This window comes from Myotis yumanensis, unplaced genomic scaffold, assembly GCF_028538775.1.
Source record: "Myotis yumanensis isolate MYYU_CA2020_CCGP unplaced genomic scaffold, mMyoYum1.0.hap1 SCAF_3, whole genome shotgun sequence".
NCBI lineage: Eukaryota > Metazoa > Chordata > Mammalia > Chiroptera > Vespertilionidae > Myotis > Myotis yumanensis.
Window position 1 is genome coordinate 148,623,128 of NW_027223754.1, and position 17,777 is coordinate 148,640,904.

The 17,777-nt window shown below is 40.8% G+C and overlaps 1 protein-coding gene across 1 annotated transcript in view; it reads right to left on the reverse strand.

Annotated features, from left to right (window-relative positions):
* RAP1B (RAP1B, member of RAS oncogene family) overlaps window positions 1-17,169 on the reverse strand; it is a 46,391-nt gene extending 29,222 nt beyond the window's left edge. The window contains exon 1 of the mRNA XM_070409772.1: window positions 17,015-17,169. The gene's annotated coding sequence lies outside the window, so the exon portion shown is untranslated. The remainder of the gene's footprint in view (window positions 1-17,014) is intronic.
* Window positions 17,170-17,777: the final 608 nt, after the last annotated feature.

The following is a 17,777-nucleotide window of genomic DNA, read 5'->3' on the forward strand; positions in this document are numbered from 1 at the left end:
CACTGATCAGCCCTGCTCTGTGCCTGATGGGGGGGAGCTCCCCAATCCCCTGATCGCCCTGCGGCTCTGTGTGTGACAGGGTGCAGCGCACCAACCCCCTGATCGGCCCTGCTCTGTGTGTGACAGGGTGCGGTGCCCCAACCCCCCGCCCCCAGGGGCCCTGCTCTGTGTGTGACAGGGTAGAACCATAACCTCTCCATCAGCCCTGCCCTGAGTGTGACAGTGGCGGTGCCCCAACCCCCTGATCGGCCCTGCTCTGTGCGTGACAGGGGGTGGCGCCGCAACCTCCCCATCGACCCTGCCTTGAGTGTAACAGGGGGCGGTGCCCCAACCCCCCAATCAGTCTACCCTGAGGGTGGCATTGCAACCTCCGGATCCGCCCTGCTCTGTGCATGACGGGGCGGCGCTCCAACTCCCCAATCGGCCCTGCTCTAAGCCTGACCAGGGGCTGCACTTAGGGATTGGGCCTGCCCTCTGCCACCCGGGAGCAGGCCTAAGCCAGCAGGTTGTTATCTCCCGAGGGGTCCCAGACTGTGAGAGGGCACAGGCCAGGCTGAGGGACCCTCCCCCCCCCCGCAGTGCACAAATTTTTGTGCACCGGGCCTCTAGTTAATAATATGAAGGAGCTAAAGGGAGGCCAGACATTATAAATATGGCCATCTGGACAGCTTCACTAGGAAGCTGCAGCTCTACACTCCCCTGGGAACCAACAAAGGGAGGTGGAGGCAAGCGCAGTAACACAGTGAGGTAGGGAAGGTGCCTCAGTCAAACCTGGGAGAGAGATCATTGGCTAGAGGGGACAGAGCCACAGCAAGCCCACAAAAATCTGGGAATACATAATCCCCCAAAGGAGTTTGTTCCCTCCATAGCCATGTGGCTGGCCTCAGACCAGTGATGGCGAACCTTTTGAGCTCGGCGTGTCAGCATTTGAAAAACCCTAACTTAACTCTGGTGCCGTGTCACATATAGAAATTTTTTGATATTTGCAACCATAGTAAAACAAAGACTTATATTTTTGATGTTTATTTTATATATTTAAATGCCATTTAACAAAGAAAAATCAACCAAAAAAATGAGTTCGCGTGTCACCTCTGACACGCGTGTCATAGGTTCGCCATCACTGCCTTAGAGGCTGCATGGCCTATGGCCTTGTGGATCCCACAATGCAATGGATTGAAGGACTGCAGTTGGGAACACAAACTAAGCTAGCCTGATGCTGGATTGGACTGTGCAGACATGGGATGGAAACTCTGGGCAATGGCTTTAATCCTAGCCTTGGTAAAGACACAGCTGGATTTCTTCCTTGGCGGGACAGAGGGAAATGGGACTTTGGAACTCAGGGGTTTGATTCCACAGAAAGCTTTCTGCAGTACCTCATATCCTGCTGTGCAAGTCTCAGAAAATTCTTTTTCTTATGACACTGCAAGAAGCCCACGTCCCCTGCAACAAGTGGGGACAAGGAGAGTTCCCCAACTGGCAACAAAAGTTTGAATGTTTCCTATGTTGACAGAACGATTCTGAAACCAACTCTGGACTCAAAGGGAAAGAATTCAGTTCTCAATTACCAATATCTACTGTGCTTTAGGGGAAGGAGAACCAGGGTTGTAACTCTAAAAAACCTTTGAAAACGTCTAGTGCTAGCTATTTAAAATGTAGGATACTTCTTTTAAACAGCTAGCACTGTTGTCTGAATATTACAAAGATGAATTACCTGCAAAGTAATATGCAAAAAAACCCCAAAAAAACCACAAAAAACAACCCCACAAAAGAACTCTGAAAGGAATCACTGAGAATAGTCCACCTGAATGCTTGAAGAGTGTCTACCAAAAACAATGACTGGGTTCCAGCATAGTGATGTTTACAGCATTCATTCAACAGGCACCTTATTCACCAGTGAATAGATTTAGTTGTTTAACACGTTAAGGACCCAGCTTGTTTTGTCTTCCGGTAGGAAAGTATAGTGTCAGTCACTGGTGACTGACTGGGCGCTTAATGTGTTAAGGCCATTCGTGAGGATGATAAAGTAGTGTTATCAGGGTAACCTCTGGCAAAAAGGTGAGCCCCCAACATACTAAAAAAACTCCATCAACTTTACAGATAAAATAAAAAAGGACATCTTGGGAAAGTACATTTTTGCATATAAAGCTAAATCTGACCTACTGAATCTGCCCACTTTGATTCTGGAAATAGTTAACAGTCTAACATTAAAGCATTCATGCCATTAGGGCAGTTTCCCTTCAGATTATTTTAGAAAAATCCTTTGTTTGCTAGACCTACATCAAGTACTTGCACCCTAGCTACAAGGGAGACTGAAAGCTAGGATCTGACACTTTCATTTATATAAAGCAAGGCTGTCCGCCAAGACTCACTTAATCCTGTCTTTTCAGACACTGTGAGTCTCTAAAGATAAATGTGAACACTATATAACAAAGATACTATGTTTCTGGAAGATGTAGTCTAACGCGTATGGGTCACACCCTGGCATGACAGGAAGAAACAACGCATGGGGTACATGAAGAGGTGGCAAAACAGTCACTACTGGGAATGAGCGGCAGGAGATGTGTCAAGGTCATATCAAATTTAAATCTGAAGACCCAGAAGCCTAGCTCAATGATGAAATGATGAAAGCAGTAATCATTAGTAACATTTCTCATTATCGTAGGGAGTGTGTGTGTGTGCTTGCTTTCTTAAAATTGATTTTTAGAGAGGGAGAGAGAGAGAAATATCGATCGGCTGGCTCCTGCATGCCCCTTACTAGGATGGAGCCCATAATCCGGACATGTGACCTGACTGAGAATCGAACTGACAACCTATTGGTGCACAGAAAGATGCCCAATCGACTGAGCCACATGGGCCAGGGCAGATTCTTGAGTAATTTAAACAACCTGCTGATAATGTGCTAGCTTCCACAGTCACAGAAAAAAAGAGATCCCACTACTGTGAAGGGATAACCATTATTGTAAGAAGACTAGATGTTTTCTATGTTCCTACTGAAGCCATATCTTTTCCAAGTCTCCTAATTTGTGATTCCAGAATTTAACACTAATACAAAAGTGCTCAATAATGTTTGCTGAATAGGTTGCAGAATAAGATAATGATATTAATCTCAGAGATATCACCATTCATTGTGGGACATATTTGTTTTCCTGTATTTCAAGCAAATACATACACAGTATAGTTTCTGAGCTATTGGGGCAGAGGTATAAGAAATCAGAGGCTAAATTCAGAAATAAATGCAATTAGTGTCTTCTAATAGAGAAGGACCAAATTACTACAAAAATATTTTATCTCATTTTACCGTTAACCTAACCAGAATTAAATGACAAAGCTTAACATGACTGCCCCCAAATGCATTTGAAACCATAATAAAAACGCCATGATTTTAGGTTGTGGGTTCATCATTTGCATGACTATATTACATTCTAAATAAAATTTCAAGACCAGGACATTACTAATGGAAAATTCCCTAGTAAACCCACCAAAAGTTCAGAGGAGAAAAATTAACCAACTTAAAAAAAAAACCAGTGGAAGCCCAGGTACTTTCCATAATTTTCTTGAATAATTTTAATATCTTAATCTAAGCAGTTTATGCTAGCTGCTTAATGCCCATACTAACTTGTGCAACTCATTTTTTTTTATGAAGTTGTTTTAACTAATTTAACAGTTCTTCTTTTTATACTCTACCCTCTTTAGTTTATTCAAAAATGCACTTAATATCCAGGAAAATAAAACCACTTAGAAAAATCTAAAACATGCCACACATTAGAAGTCATAAATAATGCTTATATTTGGCTTTCACATACACTATTTCACTTGATAATTGTTAGGTAAGTACTTTTTTAAAAGTAGCTTTGAAAAATGCCTGTCTTTGCAATTTAATGAGATATGCAAAAAAAACAGTATCAAAGAAAAAAACTCCCACAAGAAAACAGTAGCACATATACATTTGCATTCTTGGACATTAGTCACACCAAATGAATGGAGAAGGGCAATGATAACTGAAGTTTGGATGTTAATTAGGCTATTAGAATAAGCAGAGCATATGGAGAAAACACAAAAAGTAGGCAGGCACTTCTTGCAATCCTGTTTCAGAAGAGTATTTTCAGATATTTAACTTCTATTCTGTCAATACCAAGTGATTCCATTGTGGATTTTAAAAGAGAGATTATGTTAAACCTGTAATATTCTATTGTACTCTTACTTCACAATTAAATGTATCATATAATCCTTAGAAACCTTATCAATTGAGAGAAAAAAAATGGCATGGAATCTTATAAGACTTTAAAAATTTATCAAGAAGAAATTGTGGCTTAAATATGAGCTCTCAATCATTGAACATTAAAAAAAATACTTTCTATTTTCCAGGCACGAATATACACAAATGAATCTTCACTATTTCCAAACATTTAACTGGTGTATAACTAAGGAATTAAGTGGTTCTCCCATACCCTTAAATACTCATCACCCTAGCAGTACATTCCACCCCACCAGAGTAAAAAATAATTCCTTGGTAGAGACTGTTTCTAAGCTAAAAGCAATGTTGCTTTAAAGTAACATTTTTCAGGCCTCCATGTCCTTCCCAAAGACACAAAGTAATGATTTTGGACCTCAGGAATTCTGAAATCCTAAAATCTTTGAAACCTGAAAGTTTCTCAACTAATTTGGTGACAAAGCCTGACCTGATATAAAGTTTATACACAGCAAAACTTCATCTAAGTACTATGAGACTATTTATAGTTTTTATGTATCCTATTTAGTGTGACTATTCATGTTTCACTTTAGAAATATTAAGTGCTTGATTAATCTTACCAAAATTCAGAACAGATCTTTCCCAAAAATTCTGAATTCCAAAATACCTGGCACCAAGGGGTTATAGGTGAGGGATTATGGACCTATAATCCATTTCATGGATATCTACTATAGGAACACATTCCCTTGAACATACTTTGCGAGATTCACTGTTAGCCTAAAATTTACATACCCCTTTAATATCATGTAAGATCTCACCTTATTTTTTTAATATATTTTTTTGATTTTTTAAAAATATATATTTTATTGATTTTTTACAGAGAGGAAGGGAGAGGGGTAGAGAGTTAGAAACATCGATGAGAGAGAAACATTGATCAGCTGCCTCCTGCACACCCCCTACTGGGGATGTGCCCGCAACCAAGGTACATGCCCTTGACTGGAATCGAACCTGGGACCCTTGAGCCCGCAGGCTGACGCTCTATCCACTGAGCCAAACCAGTTAGGGCTCTCACCTTATTTTTAAAGTCTTCTTGGACTGTGAGAACTTAAGAGTTTTTAGTTCTTTCTCTGACTCTATAAGCACTCATTTGGGGACTTAATTATTTTAAACTATTTACTAGTACATTTCACATTAACTTTTCATGTCCTTGCTATGAACCCTTTGTGTCTAAGTTTTCAATTTAATCCTACAACGGTAACTGAGAACTAGCTCTCAATAACTTGCAGTTAGATGAAGGAGTCCTCAAGAGACAGATGCTCTAAATGAGGAATTATAGTCGGAAACAGGCACAACACTTTAAAACTGTATAAAGGTAGCCTATGATGGGAATTGGTAAAAACAAACCATTGAACACTTTACGTATTCTTTCAACTAAAATAATCTTTGAGCACTTACTATGTGCCAGTTACTGGGTAACCATTTGAGACTGTGGTATAAAAGTGACAAGGTGTTCCTGTCCCGCTGACACAAATAATTTAGAGGAGAAGAGTGGATAAATTGAGAAACAAAGTAATTATTTTTATTTTTTTTATTGATTTCAGAAAGGAAGGGAGAGGGAGAGACAGAGAAACATCAATGGTGAGAGAATTAATTGATCGTCTGCCTCCTGCATGCCGCCACCTGGGATTGTGCCCTGACCTGGAATCAAACATGGACCTCCTGATTCATATGTCAATGCTCAACCACTGAGTCACACCAGCCAAGCAAATATAATTATTGAGTGTGATAAGAACTATGGGAGTAACAAAAGAGAATGCTCCTTTATATAAGATAATCAGGAAAAACTTTGTAAATATGACATCTGAGCTGAGATCCAATGTTGAGACTGGGGCAGAATTGCAGACAACTGAGGAAAGAAAGATTAGGTGTAAGCACCAAAACTCAAAAGGTCATAAAGGACCCCAATCAAGATTAGAAAGAAGTCCAGTATTGTATGTCAACTATACTTAATTAAAAATGAAAGTGCAGTATATCTAGAGCTTGGTGAAAGGTGGTAAACTAATGAAATAATAAGCAAGAATTGAATCTGGTTTTTATTTTAAGTCACTGGGAGGAAACTGGGACTGGAGGGCATTACATGATCTGATTTACATTTTTAAAAGAGGACTGTCTTTTGGATGGAGACTGGGGTAAAAGAAGGACAAGAATGGAATAAACAAGTAAGGAAGCTCCTATAGGAGTCCAGACAGCAGATGACTGCCGGCTTTATCAAGGGCAACATCACAGTAATACAGGATTTTAGAGCTCCGAAAGGCCTTAACACCCATTCGTTTAAACTTTTTCTACATAAAGAGAGGAGTTAACTTGTTCAAGGTTTCACGGCCAGTGCCAGAGAGAGAATGGAAGTTTAGGGCACCCAGGTCAAAGTTATTACCACTAACCATGCTATATTGAAGATAACAGGGTAGAATCAAAGGTCTAGCAACTAATCAAAATTAGCACATCATTTTTCAGATTTACCTCTCATGCTCAAAAAAATCAGCTAAAACTTATGAGTAAAATGAAATGTGTACACTTTGAGCAGAGAAAAGTGCATAAGGACCTGTTGGGAAGTAAAAAAAGCAAAAGTACTTTCAACTCATCCTGCTTAGTAAAGAAACTTTAACACCATAATCTCTAAGATAGATAATACCAATTTATCCCCTACATAGGACCCTTTGGAGGAAAAGATCACAAAAGCATCACAAGTGCTTTTCTCTCCCCCGCCCCGCCCCACCAGCTTGTTCTCTTTACTAAAAAAAAAAAAAAAAAAAAAAAAAAAAAAATCTTGTTGAAAGTATTACATAGGTACTCCTTTCCTCCCATAAAGCTTTTCTAGCCGCCCCCCACAAGTGCTTTTCAAAGTGTTTATCAGTCCTGTTCAAACCAGAACTCTAAACAGCTATAGCCCTGTTCATTTAGAATGAGACCCTCCTACTCACTATCTTCACTCTTTTCTGCTCTACTTACTGCCCCTTCCACCTCTTCATGATTTATTATTCACCATCATCACTTTCATGTAAACAATAGAAAAATGTTACAAATGCTCTGTCTTCTCTTTATTTAAGGTTATGCAGTAAGGTGACTGGACTCATGGAAGACAAAAACAACAACACACCCTAAGTATAAAAAAATCTGAAATAGACAAAATTTGATAAAAACGTATTTTTTAAACTAGCAACTAAAGCTGCATATGCAATAGGCAGGGGTAATCTTGTGACTAATATGGATGTCCTGGACATAAAATATTATTTCAGTATGTTCCCTAATTCAGAACGGACAGAACAGCTGACCAGTTAATTATTTAATACTAGAGGCCTGATGCATGAAATTCGTGCAAGAATAGGCCTTCTTTCCCTCGGCTGCCGGCACCGGCTTCCCTCTGGCACCTGGGACCTGGGCTTCCCTCGAAGCCCTGGCTTCGTCCGGAAGGTCGTCTGGAAGGACATCCAGTCTAATTAGCATATTACACTTTTATTATTATAGATAGGGAGAACTAAAGCTCCTTATTAAATCCCCTCCCTTCTTGTGGGATTAAGCTCTGGTAGGCAGGAGTACTATGATGTTTACTGCCTGAACAGACTCTTAAATTAGCAGTTTTATACTTATTCCTCTCTATACCATTCTACACCCCTTTCTCTTTTTCTGAAGTCAACCGTAATCAAATAGTGATGCTCAGATTCAATAGCCTCGTTCTTCACAGAACACACCAATTTTATTATCTTCAGGGAAATAAATGGTGCTAAATTTCCAAGAAATTGAGTATAGTATAAACTGTAATTTACCTTTCTTCTTTCATAATCTGCAACTTATTACTTGAACCAAATGCAGGTTAGCCTAAAAATCCTTTAAAATTTGGATCTGTCCTATAACATGAGGTTTATAAAAACAATGGTTTAACAAAAGTTGCTACAACTCTTAAATAAACATGAAAAAGAAAAAGCTTTCTCCCAGAAGGTAAGAACATTATCCATTATCATTTGTTTTGGAAAAGGATCTACTGAAAGTAGACAGACAACACACCAAATTCTCAGGTCAAACAGGGACATTATTAAACTTCAGTAGGAAAAAGTCCATAGCTTCACTATAAAAAAGCTGCCACATATCCTAAAACTGTGCAAGTCAACTATTATCTAAAAATCTGCTTTTTTGCCCTGACCTGGTGGCTTAGTTGGCTGGAGCATCATCCCATACTTTCGAAAGGTTCCATTCCTGATCGGGGCATATACCTGGGTTTCGGGATTGATCCTGTTCAGGATCTGGGCACATTAGGGACATGACCAGTCATCAATATTTCTTTCTTCCTCTCTCCCTTCCCCTCTCTCTAAAATCAATAAACATCATTGGGTGAGGATAAAACAAAACAAAACTGCTCTTTTAAGATTATGCCAATGGTCACACATACAAACTACCTATGAGTAACCAGATGTACAAAACAAGAATTAAAACAAAAAAATAGGCTTAAAAATATCAATTACCTAATCTATTACTGCGATTAAAAGTGGAATGGACACTCAAAAAACTGCAAAAGAATTGAACTTAAAATGTTTCTATATTAATAAGAGATTTCAAGATAAAAGCACATGAAAACACTGCCTCACATTTATCCATGGTTCCTATTCTTCTCTTCCCCTCAAAATAAATAAACAAATAATTTTTTAAAAAATGATGTTAAACATTCAGCACAGCATGGAAAAATGAGTAATAAAAAAGAAAAAAGTGAATAACCAGACAGATAGTGGGAATCTTTTATTAGCCTTTTCAGATAATTGTGGCTATTTTCCTTTACTACTACACCAAAACTCAACAACTGGTTGCAATATATTGAAATAAGAAACTGTATCAATAAACTTGATGTTCTCTTTAACATTAAAATCCACTGGTCTAGGTAGAACTGTGGAAAAATTTCTTATCTATGCATGATTTTGTAATATCGTGCTTAGTCACTTGGAAAATATTGGTTCACAGAGTTACACAGATCTTCAAATATTGACACACTTCATTACATTTTATTAAAAACAAAAACATACTTATTAACATCACCAACATCATCAAAAGAATCTTTTTAAATAATGAGAAGCTGTCAAGAGCACAGTGGCTGATACAAGTTTTCAAAAATTCTAATTTTATCACTGGCCATAAATACTGTCAATCTTTGCCTGAAAGCAACAGACTCATTTTATTTTTGAGAAAAATGTCAGCCTAATACCCAAATCCAAATAACTATAGTTTGTCAGGGATTCTTTCAAGTAAAAATGGTGTTCGTTAAAAAAATGGCCAGTCCAACTTGCAACTCAAATAATCACACAAATGCTTTCCCCAGAGACAACCATGACAGCAAAAAGTGTTTTAAGCATACTTCCCATTTTGTCACAGTACATTAAAATGATGTATACAAGAGTTGAGATTTAATTTTAAAAATGTTTACTTCTTCCCCCTGGCTGGTTAGTGTTGGCCCGAGCACCAAAGGATCTGGGGTTTGATTCCTGGTCAAGGGCGCATACCTGGGTTGCAGGTTCAATCCCTGGCACACGGGGGAGGAAAGCAATTGATGTCTGTCTCTCACATCAGTTTCTCTTGCTCACTTGCTCTCTCCCCTCCCCTCTCTTTTACTCGGTCTGAAAAGCAGTGGAAAAAATATCCTCAAGTGAAGATTAACAACAACAAAAACAATAAAAAACTGAATAATTTTTATTTTTTAAAAAATATTTTTATTGACTTCAGACAGGAAGGGAGAGGGAGGGAGAGAGAGAGAAACATCAATGATGAGAGAGAATTACTGATGGCTGCTTCCTGCCTGCCTCCTACTGGGGATTGAGCCCGAAACTCCAGGCATGTCCACAGGCTGACGTTCTATTCACTGACTCAAACCAGCTAGGGCTGTTTCTGCTTTTTAAATTGTGAGTGCATGGTAGTGAAGAATATAATGATTACTAACTGTGGTGCTCTGACCTGATTCATTCTAAGGTGCCAGAAGTTTTACCCACCATTGCTTTTGCACCATTGATACAAATGTCAACACATGGAAAAGGCAAAGAACATCTCAGTATTATTATTATTTAAATATATTTTTATTGATTTCAAAGAGAAAGGGTGAGGGTGGAGAGATAAAAATATCAACGATGAGAGAGAATCATTGATTGGCTGCCTCCTGCACACCCCACACTGGGGATCAAGCCCATAACCCGGGCATGTGCCCCTGGCCAGAATCGAACTGTGACCTCCTGGTTCATAGGGTGACGCTCCACCACTGAGCCATAACCAACTCATCTCAGTGTTGTTGTAAAAATAGTTTTGTGCTTGCAGACTTCCTGAAAATGTCTAGGCAATCTCTAGGATTCCTTGGACCTTTGAAAATCATTGAGCTAGATAATTCATTTGTTAAGCTTTTCACAATCACAATTATTTTTTCATTCATATCTTAATGGGAATCTTAAAATCAAATAATCAAGTAAACTTCAACTGGGAGTAGCAATGCTACAGGGGAATAAAAGCTTTATAATAAGAAGTAATGCCTAGCTGGTTTGGCTCAGTGGATAGAGCGTTGGCCTGCGGACTGAAGGGTCCCAGGTTTAATTCCAGTCAAGGGCATGTACCTTGATTGCGGGCACATCCCCAGTAGCGGGTGTGCAGGAGGCAGCTGATCAATGTTTCTCTCTCATCGATGTTTCTAACTCTCTATCCCTCTCCGTCTCCCTTCCTCTCTGTAAAAAATCAATAAAATATATTTTAAAAAACACACAAGTAATACTACATTAATATATTCTTTTATAAACATTTATGAATAATACTCCATTTAACCTTCAACAACTCTAGTATATGTCATCTTTCCCACTGAGGAAGCAAGGAGGTAGGAAAGATTCAGAAAGGGAAGTACAAACTGGCCTAAAAATTCATTGTACTGGTAGGATTACAAGTGATATTAATTTTCTTCTTTATACTTTTTCATATTCTAAACACTTTAATAAGAAAACTAGAAAGACAAACGTATTTGGAAACTCAACCAGTCCTACCAATACAAATTCAGTGCAATATTCCAGTTTAATAATTTCAAGAGCAGAAGAATATAATACACACATTTATATACTCCATCCCTATCCTTCCTTACTATCTGTATAGTACAGAATTCAAGATTCTTGAGAGATTCCTGAGTTTTGCTATTGTTGCTAAGGTGCTTAATATCACTAATAATTTATAATCTTAGAAGCAGAAGCTATAATCTTGGAAGCAGTAACTATGTAGTAACAGTAATATTCTCACTGCAATCTTAAAACACAAGGTAACAGTTGGATGCAATATATATACGATTTTGACACCTAAAATCTATTCATTAAATGAAAAGAAGTTATATTAGTAGTCTTTATTAATCATCTCAGTCCCATTAACTAAAACTTTTACAAAGTCACACAAGTTTTTTTTCTTTTTTTAGGATAAAGTTACTTTAAAAAAATATTCTAATGAGAAGGATAAATTTTAGAAGCTACAGATAATTAGAATTTTATTTTACATAACATTTTCCATTTCCTCTCCAGAAGCTTTGGCCAAAAACTGCTATTAAATGAACAGAACAGATTTTCTTTGATCTTGTTTTCCTTCCCACAAGACTAAGAAGAAAGCAACAGATACAGCTAATCTACCAATGGATTACCAATGGGTCAATCAGCTCACTGGTAAAAGTGATGATTCTAAGACAGCAATTTAGTGATCAAAATAACTTATAACTGCTTTTAATAGATGCTCTCTCTTCCTTTATCATTTTTATTCAGTCTACTTGTACAATATTAAAAACCCATTTAAACCCCCAACACTGGAAAAGATTACCTAACAAGTTATTTCATGAGATCAGAATCCAGTTTAAATTTAAAAGGCCTCACTGATAGAGTGTGTATCGTAACAGGACTACAAAATTATAAAGTAGCATAACTACAAAGGTAGTAACCTTAAGGAACCAGCTCAATGTAAAATTCAAAATAAGAATGTCACAAAATTACTCTATATGGTCAGAGAGACTAAAATTCTTAATTTAAAAATGAATATATTCCTAGTACTCAAGCACCTCATATAAATCAAACAATTTAAAGCATGGTAATACTCTAGAACAGTGGTCAGCAAGCTGTGGCTCGCGAGCCACCTGCGGCTCTTTGGCCCCTTGAGTGTGGCTCTTCCACAAAATACCACGTGCGGGCACGCATGTACAGTGTGATTCGAAACTTCGTGGCCCATGCGCAGAAGTCGGTATTTTGTGGAAGAGCCACACTTGAGGGGCCAAAGAGCCGCATGTGGACCGTGAGCCGCAGTTTGCCGACCACTGCTCTAGAATATTGTTCTATATAATAAAGACCAGATGGAAATTCTGCAATTCATGTTGTATGTATTTTACTTTTGATAAATAATTTAAATATTTAAAAATCTGGTATATTCATTCCCCTGAATTTTTACTTCTTTCTTTTATAAGTTTTTAGACTCCTTGGAAATAGAGTTTAAAATTTTTTGCCTCTACTGATGCAAAGCAAAAGTTCTTTCTAAACTGCTACTGAAAATAATAATCAGTTGCTGTGTACCCTTAATTTGACTAACCTCAGGAATAAACAACCAGGGTTAGGATGTATTCTTTTTGTTAGAGGTACATTTTATTATTTTTTTAAATATATTTTGATTTTTTATAGAGAGGAAGGGAGAGGGATAGAGTTAGAAACACCGATGAGAGAGAAACATCGACCAGCTGCCTCCTGCACACCTCCTACTGGGGATGTGCCCACAACCAAGGTACATGCCCTTGACTGGAATTGAACCTGGGACCCTTGAGTCCGCAGGCCGACACTCTATCCACTGAGCCAAACCGGTTAGGGCTAGAGGTACATTTTAAAAAGTGACTTCAAATTTTTTAAAGGCAGCACAAGAGTTCCTCATAACCTTTCTTCTTTATAATAGAAATCTATAACTAAAGGGATTGGTTTTATAAACCAGTGCTTAACTAGGTTCAATGAAATATGTGACAGATTATACAGGATAGGGGCAAAAGGAGGTTCACAGTTGTTTGTATGGAAAATACAATCTATATCTATATATATAAAAGGCTAATATGCAAAGTGTCCCTTGGGAGTTCAATCGGGAGTTCGATCGCTCGCTATGATGTGTGCTGACCACCAGGGGGAGGTGCGGAATGAAGGAAGGCCCTGGCCGGCAGCTGGAAGGCCCCGTTTGGCCTTGTTTGCCGGCCAGGCCTAGGGCCTCTAGTAATAACTGATACAAGAATAAACATGGTGCTTTGAATATTCACAACTGTAAACCTATTTTTGCCCCACTCTGTGTATATATATATATATATATATATATATATATATATATATCAAGTCAGCCTTTACTGCAAATGTATAAATTCATCCTTGTAGCTACTGTTTCCATTTTGTTCAAGAGATTTCCAGAGAACTAATAAAAGACTTAAGTCCTCAAAAGGTAATTAATCCCCTTTCAATACATGTGCAAAATATCTAAGACAGGAAAAACATTAGGCTTTCAGCACAAGGGTAAGCCATGATAAGTACTCCTGTTTATTGGAAGACTTGTCCAAGGTTATAATGAATGATTACATTAGCCAAAATGTCTCTTTCTTAATTTCTGAAAGAAATTCAATTTGAAACGGTAAAAAGTAAAACTTGAGCCTAATCTCTAAGACCTAGCACAGAGTCCTCAAAAATGATAGGGGGGAAAAATCAAGGTATTATTTAGTCACAACTTTATACAGCCTTACAAAGTTTAAGAAAGGTCAATCTTTATTAAGTTCTTCTAGACTGAACACGTGACATCATTGTCATAATGGAAAAAAACAGCTTTTGAATATTTAGTTCATAAATACTAAACTATTCCTGGAGGCAGTTAAATCTAGACATTACAGATCAATATCCACCCTCTTATCAATACACACTCAAGAAAACATTATTTTAAGTCCTAAGGAAAACTTGAGTGCATATCAGTAAGATCTTGATATTCGATAATAAATTTGTCTATTTAAACTACACTTGGGGGGGGGGGGGGGCATCTTTGTAAAATCAGCCAAATTCTCTTGGTATCAGATCCAGTTTCACTGATTAATTTTACTCCCTTTACAGATATTTATCAAGCACCTACAACTAAAAGACAAAGAAAACTGAACATGAACAGTTTCTCATCCAAATCTTAAGACTTTATATTTAAAACAACATGTATAATTAGCATGTTATCAATCTATGCACAGGCCTACCAACCTGGAATTAAACTGTAAGATACATTTAATAAGATTCTTATATACATGGATCAAGGTTTTTTTATGATCACTTCTTTATTACACTTGGCTAGGCCCTCCTTACAAGACAGCTCCTTACTATAGGGGCTCACCTTCCGTTTATGTAACTAAGAGAAAATACCGAAGTTCTATAGTAAACACTTGTTTGCCAAAGCCATTGAGGAAATGTTTCTTTTTGAAGGAATACAAGGCTCTCTTTCAAATATCCTCTCTTGAAATGTTCATTACAACTAATTCCTAAATCTAAATGCTAAATAGTTGTGCACAGCAAGGTTATAGGAACTAAGAATACAGTGGAGAATGAAAGGAATAAAGTCCCTACCCTCATGGTGCTTACATTTAACAAACTGGTATTCTCTATGGGCAAGGTATCATGACAGTACTTTGGGACATAAAAGGAACACATCCTATCCTTGGAGTTTACAATTTAGTGGAATAAGTAACAAAAATACACATAAAGATAACAGAAGATAGGAAGTGATATGTGTCATAGACCGGAAAAGAGATGACTTTTTAGGTGGGGGTTGGGGAGGCAAAAGACAAGAGCTTTCCTTTTTATGTATCATACCACATTTAAAAATTACGCCAATTTATTATTAGGCTTTTTGGTTGTATCCTGGTACATGACATGTTACAATCAAACTAGCTATATGTATTTCCAAGATTTACTTTGGGGATTCCTCAGATAGGGCAGCCTCACAATTTATTATGAATGCCAAACGAGAAATGGCAGGAGAAAACACTGTGCAGTGCAGAGATTTAAAGCGCGGATGGGTTCAAATAAAACTACCGTTCAGGGCTCTGTGTCTTTAAACTTATTCAATTTCCTGAGTGGCAATGTCCTCTCCTAATGCGTGGGAATTCAATCACCCAAGTGGTGCTTCCACACTATTTGACTGAGGCACCCACCTTTTCTTGGGTGTGATGGGAATGCTATTCTCTGTAAAATGTGAAAACGTCCCATTTCTTCCTCTAGGTTCCCTATTAGGGATAGACTTCTGTCCTAAAAGTCAGCAGGACCACTAACTAGTTATCTTTCCCAGGCCTCAGTTTCCTCCTCCATAAAAATGACAGGGTGGGACTGGATGATCTCAATAGTTCTTTCCGGGCCTTAAAAGAAAGTCCCATGACTCTATTATGACTCAAATACTATTCAAAGAGTCAGCTTTTGGGAGCGATATGAACTTGGAAGTTAAATGAACGGCTTCCCTTTTTGTAAGTTACTTCTCACTAAGGTAAGGTTCTGTTGAGCAAGTCCAAACAGCATTTTAATTACCAAAAAAAGGGGGGGGGGTGTTAAAAATAAATTTACAAGAAGCTTTAAGTTACAACACTCCATAGATGTTACATACCACGAGCAAAACTAAAATCCGGTTGGACTGAATTAATTCCAAAATACTAAAATCAACCTTCAGTGTCAACTTTCTACCCCGTTAAAAAAAAAGTGATTTCCCGTTACTGTAAAACAGAACTGCTTAGGAGGCTCAGAAGAAACAGGGCAAACATGTTTTTCCCCCCAAACTAATAGAGAGAATGGGAAAGCAAACCATCTGCGTAAACTAGCAAGGATGACTTCTCCGAAAGCCATCAGTTTGTGTGTGTGTGTGTGTGTGTGTGTGTTTTCCCCCCATAGGAAAAATTCGGGAGGCCCGGTTCACTGCGGGGTAGTTTTAAATAAAATCCAAGGCGCTGACAGCCAGTTTTCGGATGAGACACATCGCGATGGCGAAAAAGAGGACAAACTTCCTGGATTTCCTCTCCCCGTTGCTGACGAAGGGAAAGGCCCCTTTAACAGCTTCTCCCCGCGCGGCGGCGGCTGCCAGACTAGGTGGGGCTCCCTCCGCGGCCGCCCTCCTGCCACTTCCCGCAACAAACGGCGCGGACCAGCCCCGTTCCAGGCAAACTTTTTCCCTGTCAGGCTCGAGCCCGCGGGGCGCCGGGGAGTGGTTTCCCCCGAACGGCCCTCGTCCGGGCTCCAGGCTGGGGGAAGCCGAGTCTCCGCAAAAGACAACTTTCTGGTTTCCGTTCTAACTTCCACCCACACCCGGGAGGGACCGAGGCGGCCAGCGCGGGGGCTCGGGGGCGGGCACGACTCCTCCGGGAGCCGGCAGGGGAGCCCGGCCAGGGGAGAGGCTGCGGCGGCCGCGGGCAGGAGGGATCGGGCGCGGTGGGGGGGGGGGGGGGGGTCCTCGGGCTCTCCCTTCCTCCGCCATATTTCAGACATTTGACCCCTTCCGCAAAGCGCGCTGCTCCCCCGCGGCGGCGGCAGCGACTCGCCCCCGCCGGCCCCAGAGGCAGCGCGCTGGCCCGCCGGGCGCCGGGCCCCCGCACACCTGCCGCGCTCCGGGAGGCAGCGGTCGCCGCCCGGGCCCCTGACCGCTGCGCGCGCCCCGCCCGGCCCGCGCCGCACCCCACTCGCTCCCCTCAGCCGGCGCCTGGGCCCCCGCCCCGCAGGGCTGCCGCGCCGCCGCTCCCCTCGGCGGCCACGCACGCACTCTGCGAACCTCTCACGCTGTCAGCGGGTCCCCGTAGCCAGCGTCGCCCCACGCGTTGCGCTCCCTCCGGGTCGCTGCTCCCGGCGCCACGGCGGTCCTGCGCTGCCGCCGCTCCGGCTGCTTTACACGCCTGACTCTGGGCGAGGTTTGGCGGTGTCGCCTTGACGTCAGGCGTTCAGTCTCGCTCTCGCTTCCGTCCGCGGGCGGGGCGCGCGGATACGCGGCCCGGGAAGGGGCGGGGCCGAGGGGCGGGGCGAGGGGAGCCGAGGGGCGGGGCTTCCGCGCCACCACACCAGCGCCGGCCGGACATGCTCGGCGCCCCTCGCGGCGTTTCCTCCCGCCCCCCACCGCTCGGGCGCGGGGAGTATTCGCCTGCGGGCTTCCGGGCCCCGCGGCGCACTGAGATGCGAAGGGCTCCGGAGCCCTCCAGAACTGGAAGGTGTCTTGGATGCAAACTATAGTTCAGTCACCTACGTCACCCAACAGTGGGCGCCCGCGCGTCCCTTTGTGCTGGGGAACCGGGCTGGAGAGGTAACTGAGCGCGCAGTTGCACGCACCGCACCTAGCGCTCCGTGAAGGAGCCTAGGCCAGGGCATAGCCTTTTGCATTCTTGAAATGGATTTTCCTTTCAATTGGCAAGTATTTTATCCACTGGTGCCTTCACCTGGGTGAACTCTTGCCACATTGCTTTGCTAAACTCAGTTAACAAGTCGATGATCCCAAACAACTTTGTACTCTTGTACCTAAATCACTGTTGATATGCATAAAATAA